The sequence below is a fragment of the Bos mutus genome, chromosome X (genome assembly GCF_027580195.1).
Source record: "Bos mutus isolate GX-2022 chromosome X, NWIPB_WYAK_1.1, whole genome shotgun sequence".
NCBI classification, from domain to species: domain Eukaryota; kingdom Metazoa; phylum Chordata; class Mammalia; order Artiodactyla; family Bovidae; genus Bos; species Bos mutus.
The window spans coordinates 91,620,262-91,635,904 of record NC_091646.1 but is presented as its reverse complement, the minus strand read 5'-3'; the positions used below and the strand labels follow the sequence as shown (position 1 = coordinate 91,635,904).

The 15,643-nt window shown below is 54.6% G+C and overlaps 1 protein-coding gene and 1 long non-coding RNA gene across 4 annotated transcripts in view; one reads left to right on the top strand and one right to left on the bottom strand.

Moving 5' to 3' along the window:
* The window catches only part of BCOR (BCL6 corepressor), a 119,752-nt gene extending 110,518 nt beyond the window's left edge, over positions 1-9,234 (bottom strand). Inside the window, exon 1 of one of the 2 annotated variants that reach the window (XM_070366422.1) lies at positions 9,216-9,234. The gene's annotated coding sequence lies outside the window, so the exon portion shown is untranslated. Of the gene's footprint in view, positions 1-8,948; positions 9,120-9,215 lie in introns of those variants that run through there. The other variant, XM_070366417.1, reaches the window with a different exon arrangement.
* The window catches only part of LOC138986462 (uncharacterized), a 58,169-nt gene continuing 50,367 nt past the window's right edge, over positions 7,842-15,643 (top strand). For both annotated transcript variants that reach the window (XR_011463313.1, XR_011463312.1), the window contains exons 1-2: positions 7,842-8,121; positions 10,099-10,337. This is a non-coding gene — a long non-coding RNA (uncharacterized lncRNA). The remainder of the gene's footprint in view (positions 8,122-10,098; positions 10,338-15,643) is intronic.

Below are 15,643 nucleotides of genomic sequence, written 5' to 3'. Positions count from 1 at the left end.
CGTCCTTCTTCGCTGCGCTCCCCTCCCCGCCCCCTTTTTTAAGAGCTGCTCCAAATCCTTTCTTCTGTCTTTTATGTGTGCGGTCCTTTTAATCGAGGAGCTCGGAAAGCGTTTTAGAGAGGCCTCCCGCGGGACGCAGGACCGCAGGACTCGGGACGCGCGCGGACAGGACGCGTGGGCAGCTGGGCTTTGTTCTGCCCTTTGCCTGGGTCCCCGGGGCGTAAAAGCCTCTGCTGCGCGGGGGCCTACCGGTGAATCGGCGGGCTAGCACCAACCCTTCCCAACCCCCACCCAAACTGGAACGTGAAATCCCCTTCGGAGTACACTCCGGACTTGATCCGAGTGGGGCGCATCGCCCTGGGGAGGGTCCCGTGGTCACAAGTGGCTCTCCCCAGACAGACAAATGTGCAGTGTCATTATGGTAGTTCCTGTTGCTCCAGGCCCCGGGGGTGCCCTCGCGGCGCGCACGCACCCCGCGTCTACACGGCCTGGAGAGCGAGAGGGGGGCTCAGAGGCTGGGACTCCCCGGGGGGCTGCCTGGAGGAGACGCCTCGTCGGGCCCTCCCGCACCTCCCGGCTGCCTTCCGGGACCGCGAGCACAGAGCCAGGGCAGCCTCTCGCCTTTCATTACCGGGCCTACGAAAGCAGCAGCCCAGGCAAATATGTAGCTATTAAAATTAATCGCCCTGCGTTGTCAGCTGAACATAATGCAAATTATTTATGGGCTGTCTGCGCAATATTTATCATCGTGCAGGCTCCAGGCGCTTCATGCCTCCCGGCCTCCCCCGCCCGCCCCGGCCCGCTCAGGGCGAAGCTGCGCGCAGATTGCGGCGGCCAGAGGGCTCTGGGCACCCGAAGGGAGTTCCGAGGGCGAGGCCGCGCATCAGCCTGCTTTACAGGCCGAGGGCCTCACTTTGGTTTCCAACACTCATTCCACATTTGCTGGAGGCCTACTACGTGCGAAATTAGATGACGGGGGGAGGGAAAAAAAAACCTTGGGGAAATTGGAACCAAAGAGACAAGCTAGGGCCGGAGGGGCGATACAGGCCGAGGCCTCTTGGCTGCCCGACTGAATTTTCTGTGACCTAAGTCTGTCCTCCAACTCGGGAAACCCATGTTTGCCGAAGCTGGATTTGCACTCTGAGAAACCCAGAGCATCGAAGGTGCCCAAGAGTACAACGCCGTCGACTGGAACAGGAATTCGCTGTCCTTCGAGCCTCAAAACTTGTTTGCAGATCGCAGATAACAGATTAACTGCTAATTGTCGAAATCGGCCAACCATTTAGTTTATCACTGCTGGGGGCCCCTTGGTATTCGCTGCACTTTTTATATGTAAAAACAACCTTGGTACCTCCTAAACGGCTTTTGTGTGGCTTTTGTTTCTCTTTCAAATACGGTGTTTTAAAAACCAGCAGCAACACGCCACCCCACCCCCTCTCCAACCCAGCCTTCTCGTAAAAAAAAAAAAAAAACCCCAGGAGGAGAAATAATCTATAGGACAATCCCCCCCTACTGGTCGGCGCTGGCGTTAGGGCTTTTTACGCAGATCGAGTCGCCCTGGGCTGCAGAGGTAAACAGGCTTTCTGCACCGTTGCTAAATGAATCACGAGGGGAAGAACGGGGGCTGCGGGCGAGCGGGGGAGGCCTCAGGATCCGGGCTGGGTGCCAGGGAGCGGAGGACGCAGCCCGAGGGGCAGTGGGGTGGAGGCGAGTAGACCCTGCCCGGAGGCCTCGGGCAAGGGAGGGGAGAGAATGGACGGTGGGCGGTCCAGCCAAAGGCCCCCGTTTGCAATCTGCGAGGCAGAGTGAATGCGCGGCCCAGGCCTCTATCCCCAGTGTGCCTGGGCGCCACCTGGGGCTGGTCACGCTGCGTGAGTCCATCTGCGGGGAAGGAGGTCGTCGGGCGCCGCCTCCCAACACACAGTTTTAGTAGCTCTGGGTCCTCAGGACGCAGAGGCAGGCCTAGGTCTTTCTTCTGATGTTCACTTAAAGCAAATGACTGCCCTTCCTCACTGTCTTCCCCCCACCCCCCAAAGGCCAACGTCACCTCGCCCTTAGTGGATCAAGTCCGAGTCAGGACCTACTTCCGGGGTCCTATGGGGGTGGCCTGGTATCTATAGCATCTGCTCTCCAGACTAACAGAAGGATAGGGAGCCAGAAAGCTACTTAGAATTTATATTCTTCATCCGGTTTTCTTCTCCTTAAAGTGTGATTTGACCCGGTTTCAAGGTCTTTTTTCCTTTCATTTAACCCCCACTTTGGACAGGAATGTTTCTCAGAACATTCCAAAGAATGTTCTGTTACCTCAGAAAGTTAATTTGAAGTGATGTAAAAGAAGAAGATGTTCAAAATCTTAAATGGCTTTTGGATACTGTTTATCTGTACATTCCTGTGTGGATTAGAGGAAGGGTTGGTTTTTACTTTTTTTTTTTAATCAGCAAACCACTCTGTTTTCTAGGGTAAGAGAGATGGAACATTAGTCACAATGATGTGGAGGGGATCAGGTCCTGTTTACCAAATGCTTTAAGATCTTGGTCTTCAGAATCCCACCTAAGAGGGGCAGGAGACTGATTCTCTGCCCCAAACCCCAAACAGTTTCAGGAACAGTAAGTTTCTGGCCTCATTGAAAAGGGGCCAGAAGTCAGCTGAAACCTACCAGCTCCTGCTTGCCTCCACTCTCCTCCAGATCAATGTCATTTAGTAAATGTTGCATCCCTTTCCGAGATGTGTCTACTGGGACCCAGGTCACCCTCTGGGTTGAAGCAGCCCCGACAGCCCACAGTTTAGGCACCTCTTTCGACAGCCTGCAAACCGCACGGATCACCTCTTACAACCCTCTGGTTTACTCACTTCCCTCCACCGGGTCAATTCCCACTCCAAACCCGGGAGGATAATTTTAAAGTGTTTCTGCAGACAGACCCTCCAACCGCGCCGGAAGTGTTTTATGGACCTGTGAGCCGAGTTAATCCCTGGAGGGGCGGCAGGATTAGTCCCTGGCATGGGTGGGGGATTCCTGTATTAAGGTTTAATTCCCATGGGAGAAGAGATGGGGGTCGGGTGGCTTCAGCAATGTGTGCCCCCTCCCCCACCGTATTAAACTTCGCGATTTGGGCTCGAGGCGGATGGAAACTGAGGCATGTCGACACCCCAGAGCCTCAATCCTCGCCGAGGCATTGTGTAAAGGGGCAGAGGGCGCCCCGCGTAGACGCATCCTGGGAGACCAGTGCGGACACAGGGTGAGTGGAGACCGCAATTGTGTGCTACCTGCCCCCACCCGCGCCCCGGTTTTATTCTTCCCTCTCCGGCAAGGAGGAGAGCCGCAACCCGGGGAGGGAGCCGGAAAGAAACACTTAATCACCGGCGTCTCGCTGCTCGTCACGCGAAGATGGCAGCGGCTCCCCAGGGTTTCAAGGTTCCGGGAAAGGCGTGTGTTCTGCCTTGAGGCGCGCGGGCTGCTGCGCTCCCTCCCTCGGCTCGGCTGCCGGCCGAGGCCTCTCAAAGCCCGTAAGTGCGGATAGGCCGGTTTGCCAGTCCCTTCTCGGGCTCTGGCGGTGGTTAGGGCAGCCGGGCCCAAGGGTCTTCCGAGCTAGAAGTAAAGGCTCCAGGATGATGTGAGATGGGGGGCTGATTTTCCAGTGCCGCCTCCGACCACAACACCTCGCACCCCAACCCCAAGACACACAGGGCCACACTCTGGCCCGGGCATCCAGGGTGTCAAACTGTGGCCAATACAAGCCATGCAGGGCAGACTCCTAGTAGCCGTGGTCGAGACTCGGCCAGCCTTCCCGGAGAGGGTATTTATCGCCATCTCCATTCACGCGTAGGCCCCACTGTTTGGCCCTCGCCTTTGACCCCCGGGCCATCATGAAACACGAAACACAGAGTGCACAGGTCCCCGGCAGCCACCGCTACTTCCCGTGGGAGTTGGGGATCCCCAGGCCTGGCTGCTCGCCCCCGAGGCGCCAGCGTGTGCACGGACCCTGGGGAGGGGCGAGGTGGCACGGCTCCCCCAACCCCGACTCTTCCGGAGTGCAACACACAACCGCCACGGGCTTCGGAAGCGCCGGAGCTGGGAGGAGGAAGGGAAGGCGGAGGCCCGGGAGGCGGGCTGCGGGCTGGAGATCCGTGTGTGTGTGTGTGTGTGCACGCGCACGCGCGCGCACCCGGAAAGGGGGATGAGTGTATGGGGGCGGCAGGGTGAGTGTGCGAGCAACCCGGAACCAGCTATCCCAATCGAGACTCGTCTAGCTGGCCTCTCCAGCTCCGGTCCTCAGGCTCCGTGCCCAGGGCTGGCGGCTCAAGCGGAGTGGAGCCCGGAGGTGCGGAAGGCGCTGCTAGGCATCCGGCCGGCTCCGCGAAAGGAGTCCGGGGGTACGCCCGGGGCCCAGGGACCGGCTTAACCTAGCCCCCACCCCCACCCCGAAGGCGGTCGTTTAGCTCCGCCTCCTGAGACCACTGACTCTCGGCGATAAGGAGTTCCTTCGCAATCGGCTGTCCCCAGCCCCCAGTCACCTCCGGCGGACGTGACCGCCGGATGCTATGCGGCGACGTGGGGCGAGGGGCCTTTGCACTGCCTTCCCTGGTTCCTTCTGCCGCCACTATAACGTGCTTCTGTAAGAGGCTTCGGGACTTCCCTTTGCAAGATAAGGGCCAAATTGTCGGGCTTCCCCATCTCTTCCCATAACCCTTTGGAAGGTGGTAGGTCCAACACCGTCTCCCCCCAACCCAAACAGCTCACCTTCACTACACAATACCGGGGAGGCAGCACAGCCCTACATTCCTCAGTTGGGGACCATCCTGGCCATAGCCCAAAATGTGCCACAGAGCCTCCTAAGCGTTCAGGGCCTCAGTGTCCTCATTTGTAACATGATACCGGTAACTGTCTAACTCATAGGACTGTGTTCAGGATGATATGAATTCATACATAAAGTGCATAGAACTCTGCCTGGCTACAGTGTTGTTAGGATTTGATACTTTTACCAGGTTTCCCTGGTGGGCTCAGACAGTAAAAGCATCTGACTGCAATGCGGGAGACCCGGGTTAGATCCCTGGGTTGGGAAGATCCCCTGGAGAAGGCAATGGCAACCCACTCCAGTACTCTTGCCTGGAAAATCCCATGGATGAAGGAGCCTGGTAGGCTACAGTCTATGGGGTCGCAAAGAGTCGGACACGACTGAGAGATTTCAGTTTCAGGTTACCAGGCTGAAGCTGCTGAAGGCAGAGTTTGGACAGGGTAGAAAGGGTGCTGATGCTGTGCTGTGCTCAGTCCTGTCGGACTCTGCAACCCTATGGACTGTAGCCTGCCACACTCAGTGGCAGGGGATCTTCCTGACCCAGGGATTGAACCCACATCTCCTGCACTGCAGATTCTTTACCTACTGAGCCACTTGGGAAGCCCAGAAATAGCACTACTGCCCATAAAAAAATTAAGGCAAAATGGGCTCAAACTGTCTCGACTAGACTTTCCCTTAAAGACCCGTGTGTGTGGTAAGGATGGAAGGAGAAACTGCTTTAATGGTGCTCATTTAGACTGGATTAATGGGAAGCTTCTGCCAGGGCTCAGGCACCATTACCCACCCTCTCCCTGAGGCCTTGGGCGAACAGCCCTGGTTTAGAGGACGTCCTGTAGACTCTTGCAGGCCACCCTTTCTGATGGCTCAAGGCCACCTCCTATAAATCAGTTCTTAGAGACGCTGGGCAAAAGCCACATCCTCTGGGGATGTAAGTTAGCCAGAGTTTAACGCCGGTCCAGAGCTGGCAGGCAGCAGGCCCCAGTCCCTGGGCTGCTGGTGAGTCTCATTTTAGGGACACACAAATGTACCACTATTTACGTAAATAGAATGGGTCAGATGTCTGATTTCCAAAAGCTTCTCATTTCCTTTGAAATGGGGTCTCCTGCACGATGGGGCGGGGCTGGGGCGAAGAAGCGCCCCGAGGAGGCCTCGGCGCCACAAACTCCGCGCCTGGCCTCTCCCAGGTCACTCATAATTCATTAAGTGGGACAGCCTTTTCCTTTTCAAAGACAACGCAAATGGCCTTTTCCTTACGTGGCTGCCGGCGTTTGCCTAGTCACTGAAATGTGTTGGCGGTGCGCTCTCGCTCTCACAGTTGATTCTTATCCGAGCTGTGCGTGCCAGGCGGCCAGCCCCGCGAAAGACAAAGACGCGGGCGCCTCCGGGTTTGCTCCCGAAGCCTCTGGGGTCACCTCTGGGGCTTCCCCTTCACAGCCTCTGGCTCCCGCGCCGCTGCCGGCCAGCCTCCGGAGCAAACCCGCAGCCCAAAGTCAGAATTCCAGTTCTCGAGCGCCACCCGGAGAGTTCACTTTCCCCCACCGAGGCCGCGTGGTGCGCGAAGGAGAGAGTCCGAGGGCGGCGGCAGCAGACGTTTGGGGCCGGGGCCGGGACCGGGACCGGGGGCGGGGTGCGGGAAAGGACTCCACAGCACCCAGCCGCACGAACGCAGGAAAAGAAAAAGGCAAGAGAAAATCGTGGGCTTATAAAAGCCAAAACCCAGGACCATCCACTAGGAAGTACTAACAATCCCAGGCAGGGTTTTGCAAAGAACAAGCAAGCCCCCAATAGAAACTACAACGGAAAGAAATCCCCGTTGAGAGTTGTAGTAAGAGTCCTCGAAGGTGGAGTGCAAAGGGGACTGCGGTTTCTCAGGACACACACGGCCTGCGCCAAGATACATCATGCTCAGTCCGGTACCTCCTGCCCAGACTTTTCATAGCAGGCAGAGCGCGGGGTTTCAGCTACAGATCAACCAGTTCTCACAGTATTTGTAACTGACTCAACGTGTACTTGATTAAAACAAAAAGATCGATCTTGCTTGAAAGATACACGGACAACCTGTATTTAGTGGGATAAGTTCTCGCAGCTGTCTGCCCACGGTTGTCTGGTCTCTCTAAGAATCCACGTTTTCTAGCCCGGGAAGGGGCAGGCGGCCCTCCTGGCTCCTCCTTCGGCGGTTTCCTGGCTTGGCGCCCATCCTCCCCATGCACCGGGAACGGAGGCGGCCGCATTAATACTCGCGGGCAGCCTGCTCCGACCTATACTGTCATTTTTTCCATCAGTCAGAATCGGGCTTGGCGCGGGGGTGGGGGGGGGGCGGGGAGGCGGTGTTCTCCGAGGGGCTGTGCACGGATCACTGGGTTTTCCCCGGCTAACTTAACACGGAGGCAAAAGGGGCAGATGGAAACCAGGCCTCGGCTGGCCGGGCGCGCGTAAGCGCCGCACTCGGCAGCTCGACGCAAAGCCAGGGCTGGATTTTCGCGGCCCGGGCCCGGCGGCCTCCCAGCGCTAGCACGATCCTCTTTCCCTGGGGCTGAGCTAACGTGCTCGCCTAATTCCGCCCTGAAGACTGCAGCTGTGCGGCAAGGGGGGTGGGGGAGGGGGGGTTGGAATAACCCGCAAGTTTTCCAACAGAAAAGTGTATGCGCACAGGAGAGGTGAAGGCCCACCCGATTCCGGGCACGTACCGACACAGCATCTAATCAGTGTCACTGCGAGGAGCACGCTTCCGCGGCGGGCGACACCTCGGCCCCCGCCAACCTGCAGGCGGAGGTGGGGGGGAGGAGGGGGATGCAAATGGCGTCTCGCGTCGCACCACACTCTGCACGGCTCCCGCTGCCTCAACTCCCAGTAGACTTCGCAGCGGGGCCAAGCGCCGCCACTCGGGGGACGCGAAAACGCTGGCCGCCCGCGCCCCTTTGGAAAACGAACTAGCACCACTCCCCGTGCCCAAGCCATTATTTCCCTGCCCCCCACCACCGGAAGAACTGCCCTTCCCCGATGAGAGGTGGGGTGGGAAACTTTGTGCGAGGACCGTGCCGCCCCTCTTCCGCGTGGCGTCCGAGAGGAACATGGGTGGGTTTCACATCAGAGGCCTGACCACACCCTCCCACTTATCTAGGCCTCGGACCTCAACCGCGTGGACTACGCAGCAGAGGGAAACACTTCAGGCCACTCCGGGAGGGGGGCACCGAAGTCAGGCGTCCTCAAGCGCTCTGGCTGCTGACCAAGTTCGTGTTCTTTCCATCCCACGCCGGAGTAGCGCTCGCTACTTCGGGGAAGCGTGAAACTCCTCATTCCCGGCCACGAGGCCACCCCTGTCTTTAAGGTAGGGCCGGTGGTCTCCCTACAGCACCCTCTCCCGCTCCGCGGTCCCCGCACAGCTCACACAGCCCCGGGGCGTCCCCAGAGATGGCCTGAGCCTTTCCTTCCGGGGGAGAAGGAGGTGTGTAGGTCGTGTGCATCACGACTCCAGCCGGCGCCCTCCGCGGAGCCATCGCGGCAGCCCTCCCCTCCCGGAGTCGCCCTGCGGGATGCAGCCTCCCCCGCGCGTAATGGGGCACCCCTGGGACGCAGACAGGGATGGCGGTTCCGGTCGTTCCGGGATTTGCGTGCAAAGACGAAAACAAGGCCAGCGACTACAGGAGCGGTGCCTCCATTCTCGGGGTTCAGACGACCGTGCAGTCTCCGCGTCGGTCCCGCTATCGCCACTCTTGCCTGGGGGGACCCACTCCCGTACCCCCCACGCCACCACCCCTCCCCCACAGCGATCTCCCGTCCCGCCCGTGCGGCACCACGCGGAGCTCCGAGCACGCTGGCTCCAACCCCAGTCCCTCCATAACTCGCGCGCCTCCCTCGCCCCAGGCTCGGGACGCCACTCGCTCAGCGGCCCGAGTACGCCGGTTCCATCCTCGGCTGCGAAAGCCGCCGCCCCGTGCCACCCCCGTCCGGCCCGGCCCTTGTCCCAGCCCGGCTTCCCCGCCAGCTGCGCCGCCACCGCCGCACGTGACCCGCCCCCGTCGCGGCTTCCGCTGAGCTGCCTGTTCCGGAGCACAAACAATTTCTGCTCTGACGCGGGGTCTCTCGGGCCCCGGCGTCCTCTCCTCCCTGCTTCCCCCCCCTTCCGGGTACGAGAACTCAAAACAACTCGCTGACCTTCGGGCCGACCAGCTCCGGCTTCCACCGACTCCGGCATTCCGTTCAAACCCGGCAGCCGCGGCTTCTAAGATTTCACTCCGCGCTGGGCTGGGGGGAGGGGGTGATTTCTCCGGGAGGGGGTGTCTCAGATCGAAAGAGCCACTTCGCGCTCATTCCTCTCCTCTCAAGTGAGTTTTTAGACTGTCGACAGACCTTGGGGAAAGCCGCGCGCAAAGAAAGCCGCCCTCCCCCCACTCCCACCCCAACACACACACACACACTCACGTCTTGACGAGAGCCTGACCCGATTTCCAGGGTCACGGCCCAGCGGCAGAAGGCCTGGCCCGCCTCGGAAATACCATCAAGCGGTGGAGGGCGGCAGGGATCTGAGCTGGGGTGGGGTGGAGGGATCACGCTAAATAATAATAGTACTCCCACTTCCGCGCTGTGCTGAGTACTTTACGAGCCCTCAAACTTTACAGGTCAGTTACATGAGTTTATCAAGTCACCCAGCGAGTTAAATGACTTAGTGGGAATTTGAAGCCAAGTATCCCTGAGTCTGAGTGGTTAAACGTTTTGTTAGTGGTCACCTTGGAATCAGAAGTCCAGACCCATCTACAAAACTTAGTGTTTGTTTGAGGACTGTGTATTTTCTACGTTGCCCTATGACTGACACACAGTAGGCACTTAGTAAATAATGGTGAAATGAATGGGTATCTGAAGAAACGATAACAGAACCACCCATGGCAAGAACCACCCATGATTTTAGAGAAAACGGCCCCAACCACTGCTCCTTCTAAGAGGACTATTTTAATAAAATCTCTAGCTGTTTTGTGACTGTTTGCAGATAACAGGAAACTCTTATTCAAAAATACATTAACTTCCCACTCCACCCCTCCCCCCAACCAATCAGCCTGGCAGCATTTGAACTTGCTGGGGCATATACCCAAAGCAGCTTTTGCTTGATCTCAGCCATTTTCCCCCACCCTTCCTTCTCTGTAGGCTTCTGCTCAGGATCAGGCATATCTGAACATATCACAGGAAAGGAGGGTACACCCACCAAGCATGGCTCATTGGTTTCCCTTCCACAGGCCCTTGGTGGCAGCGGTGGGGGCGGGGGGTGGGGGGGAGCGTGACTTGCAGTTAGCGCTTATTTTTCAATTCACAGACCACATAAGGAACACCATGATCGTACATCTGTGCAGCTTGTTTCAGAGTCCCAGCCCTCACCAGCTGTGAGGTCACATCTCTTGGAAGGCAGTCATCTACCTCAACCAACAGCTTGGAGATGGCTGGGCAGTAGGACCACATCTGCCATTTGAACAGCCTACCACTGCTGCTCTGGGCTGTCCAGCTCCTTCCAGTGCTCCAAGAGAGGATGCGATTTTAAAAAATGCATATATTCAGGTAATCCTATAGAACATACTTTTATGTCATTGTTATTCCCCGAACCCTCATTTTCTAAACCTAACCAGTTGTCCATTCTGTGTCACTAATTGGGCAGCCTGAAATGAGGACCAATTTCATTTCCAGTTACCTGAAAGTAAACTCTCTCCTTTCCAACTCCATTCCTCCAGCATCTGTTGAATGCCTCTGCTGTGTAAGTCACTCTCTTAGGCAGAACATGGAGGAGGAAAATGGCTAGCCTCTGTTTCTGATTATGGATATAGTCTGTCCTACCTCCCTCTCTCCCTCCCTCCCTCCCCTTCCTTCTTTGTCTGTCTTTCTGACAGTTGTCTATTTTGGCTCATGTTCCTATGATTATTAACTAAGAAATGAAAGTGTTTATTTTCTAAGTAACAACCTAATCTTGATTAGAAGGCTGGGGCTTCAGCCACCTCTTTTACAGTCTGGTCTGGAGTGACCAACAGGGCCCTGTGACCTCAGCCTGAAACATCAAATGATTTCCAAGGAGGCCACAGGCCTCAATCCCACGTGGCCAGATCATAGCTGAGCACAGCCTTGCCGAAACTCACTTACCCTTCATGCAGGGGGAACTGGTGACAAGTGATGCTGATCCGGAGGTTCAGGATGCTAATTTGATTTATTATCTGTGTACAGCCTGGGGAGGAGAAAAGGCTCATAAAAGTGTTCTAGGCTGGTCATTCTGAATGTGAGCATTTATTTATCTGCAAAACTGCCGAATGTCCCTGCAGGAAGTCGCGGGCGCAGCAACCCCTGACTGCACAGACAAAAGTCTCCCCTTTACACAGGGCTGCTTTTATTGTTTCCAACAGCTTTGTGCTTTCCCTGGGGGAAGAGGAGAGTCATAGAGCGAGTTTTCTTCCTCTTTTCTCACGCTGCAGAGGAAGTGATGTTGTGGAAACAGTGGCATTAACTTGGCCTGCAAACCACATCAGAGCCAGAGTTGGGAAAAGCTTGGAGCAGGGTGGCATTCCAATGGCTTTTGTCCTCCAGGTCCCCCCAAAACCCAGCCTGAGTCTGAGCATGAGGATGGCAGGAGTTCACAGGTAGCACAAAGCAAGAGAGTCATACTTGGGAATCATTCCCTGGGTACAAGGGGCTCCCTGGGGATGGATGTTCCTGATCAATTAGGAGTCAAGCCCTCAAAGGACTTCTACAGCACTTTCATTCATTCTTCATTCATTTATTGGACCACACATAGGGATTACCCACTTTGTGCCTGGCACTGTGCTGGGCCAGGGTGTGGAATGGTAAGCCATAGAGATACGGTCCCTGTGTCACGGAGCTTACATTCTACTTTGCTTGGCACACAGAAAGGTACTGACTGTGCTCTCGACCATCAAATCCTGTAGGTCGTACCTCCTTAACCTTTCTCCTGGGCTCTTCCCCATCTGACCCTCTTAATTCAGATCTTTGAGAGCTCCTCATGGAACAATGGAACCCACCCTCTCCAAACTTGCCTCCTCCATCTGATCATGCCACCCACTGCCTTGAATCCTTGAAGCAGCAAGAAGCGGAGAGACAAGGGGAGAAAAGGACACCCCCATCCAACTGAGTCAGCCTCCTTTATAAAGATTTCTCAGAAGTCCCACCCCGTGATTTCTACTCACGTCTCATTGGCCAATTGGCCACCTCTTGCTGCAAGGGAGGCCGAGTAATGCTACTGCTTAGCTTGAGGCCATTGCGGCCTCCAGTTACTAAGGAATTGGGGGATGGATGCTGGGGTGGGCAACCAGCCCCCTTAGCTCATATACCTGCAGAGTATGTGATGGGCAGTATGACATCACTTAGGAGGTGGTAGGAGAGCATTCACGAGGGAGCTTTTGGGGTCTCTTCCTGGTTCACATCCCGGATGTCTGGGACCTCTGTCCTCTACAGGGTTGGAATGCCAGCAGTCTCTATATCGCTTTAGCTGCAGATGGAGTCTGTACCCCCACCCCAGGAACAAGGGAGCCAGAGAGAAAAAAAAGCTGGTTAGGTAGGGCAGGGCTGGCTATGTGGAGTCTAATCAGTGCAGTCACAGGGTCCTGTGCTCAGAAGGGCCCCACGCTTGGGGTTTACTGCTCTGCAGTTGCCATCTTGGCATTCTGAATATTATTTCAAATCTGGGTTTGGTGGGTGAGGTCCGATGGGACAGTGGAGCATGACCCAGGGGCATGGAGCCCCAGCTCATGCACGGTCCCCCCTCCTGCCCTCCACCCCCGGTTTACCTTCCTGTAATGGGTTCTCAGATGCTGGCTCCCCACCTCCTGGTGCCCCTGGCCTTACTTGGCCTCCTGCACACCACCCTGGCCTTGGGGCTGCTGCCACCCTCTGCCCCTGGCACGAGCCTGGGTACTAACTTTGGGAAGGTCCAGGTTGGGGTCCAGTGAGCCTCATAGCATCTTGGGGGTGGGGCAAGGTAGTAGCACTTTGGGTCTGACACTTGGCAGGGACCTCTCCTCCACGGAGGATCCCAGCCCTGAATGTGTTCCAGCTTGGAGGCTGTGATCCCTTGGAGGCCACCGAGTACCTTGGGTTGAGGCAGTGGACATGTGGGAAAGAGAGACTGACTTCCCAGCCTCTGGCTGGGGCCCTGCATTTTAGTTTTGTTCTGGGCCCCATAGATTATGTAGTCAACTCTGCCTGATCGTGGGACCGTGGTGTTCAAGCCTGTGGATCCCAGGCCAGGGAAAACTAGTCTGCAGAAAGGCAGAGAATAATAAAGACATACAGTAAAAAACAGAGTGCCTTCAGAAACACAGGGCCCCAGAGAGGGCAAAGGTGGGTTTCTCAAAGATAGGGGTCCAGTGAGGGGGTCCTGCCTCCGCCCCAGGGCGGGGAACCTGGCTGTACTTTTGCTTCTGAGTTCTTCTCATCAGTTCTCTTCTGTTCCTTGTGCTACTATGAGTGGATCCCCCTGATTACCAAGTAAAAGTGCCCCAACCCAGACCAAAAAAAAAAAAAAGCCTGATTTACAGTTTATAGTATTAGGTTTCGGTCCCAATTTTGCCATTTAACTAGCTGTGTGATATTGTGCAAGTGAGTTATTCTCTCTGAACCTTCATTTCTTCAACCTTAAAAAATCGGCTGGACTTAATGGTACCAATGTTGTAAGTTGCTCTGAGGATTATCTGTTTACACCCCTTCTTGTTAATAGAAGGATTTAAGACACAAAGGCATGCAGAGAATTTTGAGTGAAACAACTTCCTTCTCTGTTTTCTCAGTTCTTAAATACTGCATACTTGAATCTGGTTAGCTGAAGTGGTTAGAATAAGGTCAAACAAGATGAATGTTATAGGTTTGAGCACTAGACAGGTTTGCTTAGTGTTTTTCCATGACTAAAGACTCAACCCATAAGGTAGATACTTCAGTTATTTATCACTGTACAATGAACAGCTCCCAAATGTATGTAACAACCATGTTACTGTATCTTCTTATCTTGTGGGCCAGGAATTGGCCCAGGACTAAGATGGGTGATTCCTCTGCTCCATGTGGTCAACTAGGGACTCTCAGTGACACTCCAGTGGTGGATGAGCTGGCCTGGAGGGTCCAGGTTGGCTTTGTGCATAAGTGTGATGCTTTGATGGGGATGGCTTGCAATCTGGGCTCAGCTGGGACTGTAGAATGCGGTTCCTATCTCCAGCATGGTGGCCTTAGGATAATAGCACTTTTGTCATGGTGGCCCAAGTTCTGAAAGACCAAGATATAATCTAGAAATCCTTTTCTGACCTAGCCTTAGATGTCATGCAGTATCACTTATGCCAATTCACCTAATTAGAAGAGAGAAGCTCACCCAGATTCAAAAGCAGGGGACTGCATGAGGGCATGAATACCAGGATGCATGGGCCGTGGGTAGGGCCATCACAGTGGACCAACTACTCATATGTTTGCTCCCTTAGTCCTGAGGGGGCAGAGTGCAACAATATGGATGGAAGAGCTCAGCTCCATCCCCATTCATCATCAGAAGGGTTCTGGGAAATCCTGAGCAAGGAGCAGGAGATGGAAAGGCTCTTGGGAACATTGGTCCCCGCAGAGAGCTAATTCCATAGGCTTTGGCTCCAGGATTTGGATGTTAAACCCTAGTCCTGCTTCAAAGCCAGCCTCTTGGGCTCTTGAACTTACAAAAAAATCTCTGGTTCCTATGAGGGAGTTACTATTATTGTCTCCATTTTCTATATGAGGTAACTTAACTAAATTGCACAGAATCACAGGGAGAAAATGGTACAGCTGGAATTTGAACCCAGATATATCTAATGCCAAAGCAGTAGGTCATTTTATGGTTTACGGTTTAAGGAACTTTCCCAGGGTCACCCAGAGAAATACAGAAATACAGTTCAGCACCCCTTCATGGTAAAATCACTTAGCAAACTTAGAATGGAAATTCCTTCATCTGATAAAAAGTAAGTACAAGCAAAACTTATAACAGATGTTGTTTAGTCGCTAAGTTGTGTCCCAACTCTTTTGTGACTCCCGTGGACTGTAGCCTGCAAGGCTCCTCTGTCCATGGATTTCTCAGGCAAGAATACTGGAGTGGGTTGCCATTTCATTTTCCAGGGTATCTTCCTGACCCAGGGGTCGAACCTGTGTCTCCTGTATTGCAGGTGGATTCTTTACCACTGAGCCACCAGGGAAGCCCCAACAAACATTGTATTTAATGGCAAAATATTGAAAATTTCCCTCCTGAGATCAGGACCTAGGCATGATGCTTGCTATCACTCTTCCTGCTCATTATTACTCTGGAGACCATATAGCCAGTGCAATAAAGCAGGAAAAAGAAAGAAAACTCATGAAGATTGGAAAGGAAGAAGTGAAACTATTCTCAGATGACATGGTTGTGCACAGAGAACATCCAACAAAACATATAATTCATCTATGAGAATTAATAAGGGAATTCAGCAAGGTCACTGAATTTAATGTAGGGCTCTGGTGAGAAGTCAATGAGAAGTTTATTTCAGCTACTAAACCCTTACCTATTTAATCCTGATAACCACTTCTTTTTGGTCTGTGGCCCTGGTGACACTTCCCTCTTGACGTTCCCTTTACTCTGTCTTCCTTGATACAGTCTTCTTTTGTGTCTCATCCTCCTCTTCTGGTATCTGCTTCTTCAGTGCCAGCTGTGCTCAGAGTTCTATCCATGAACAGTGCTATGGCAAGCACAACTCCCTCATGTTCTATATGGATGGCATCCCCATGGTTGTCTGACACCCTTATCATTTCTTTCCTGCATTCTAACACTGACTTAGTTCTTGGTTTTCCCGCCTCCATTCCCGCCCCCCCCCCATTATTTTTATTGTGGTAAAATGGGC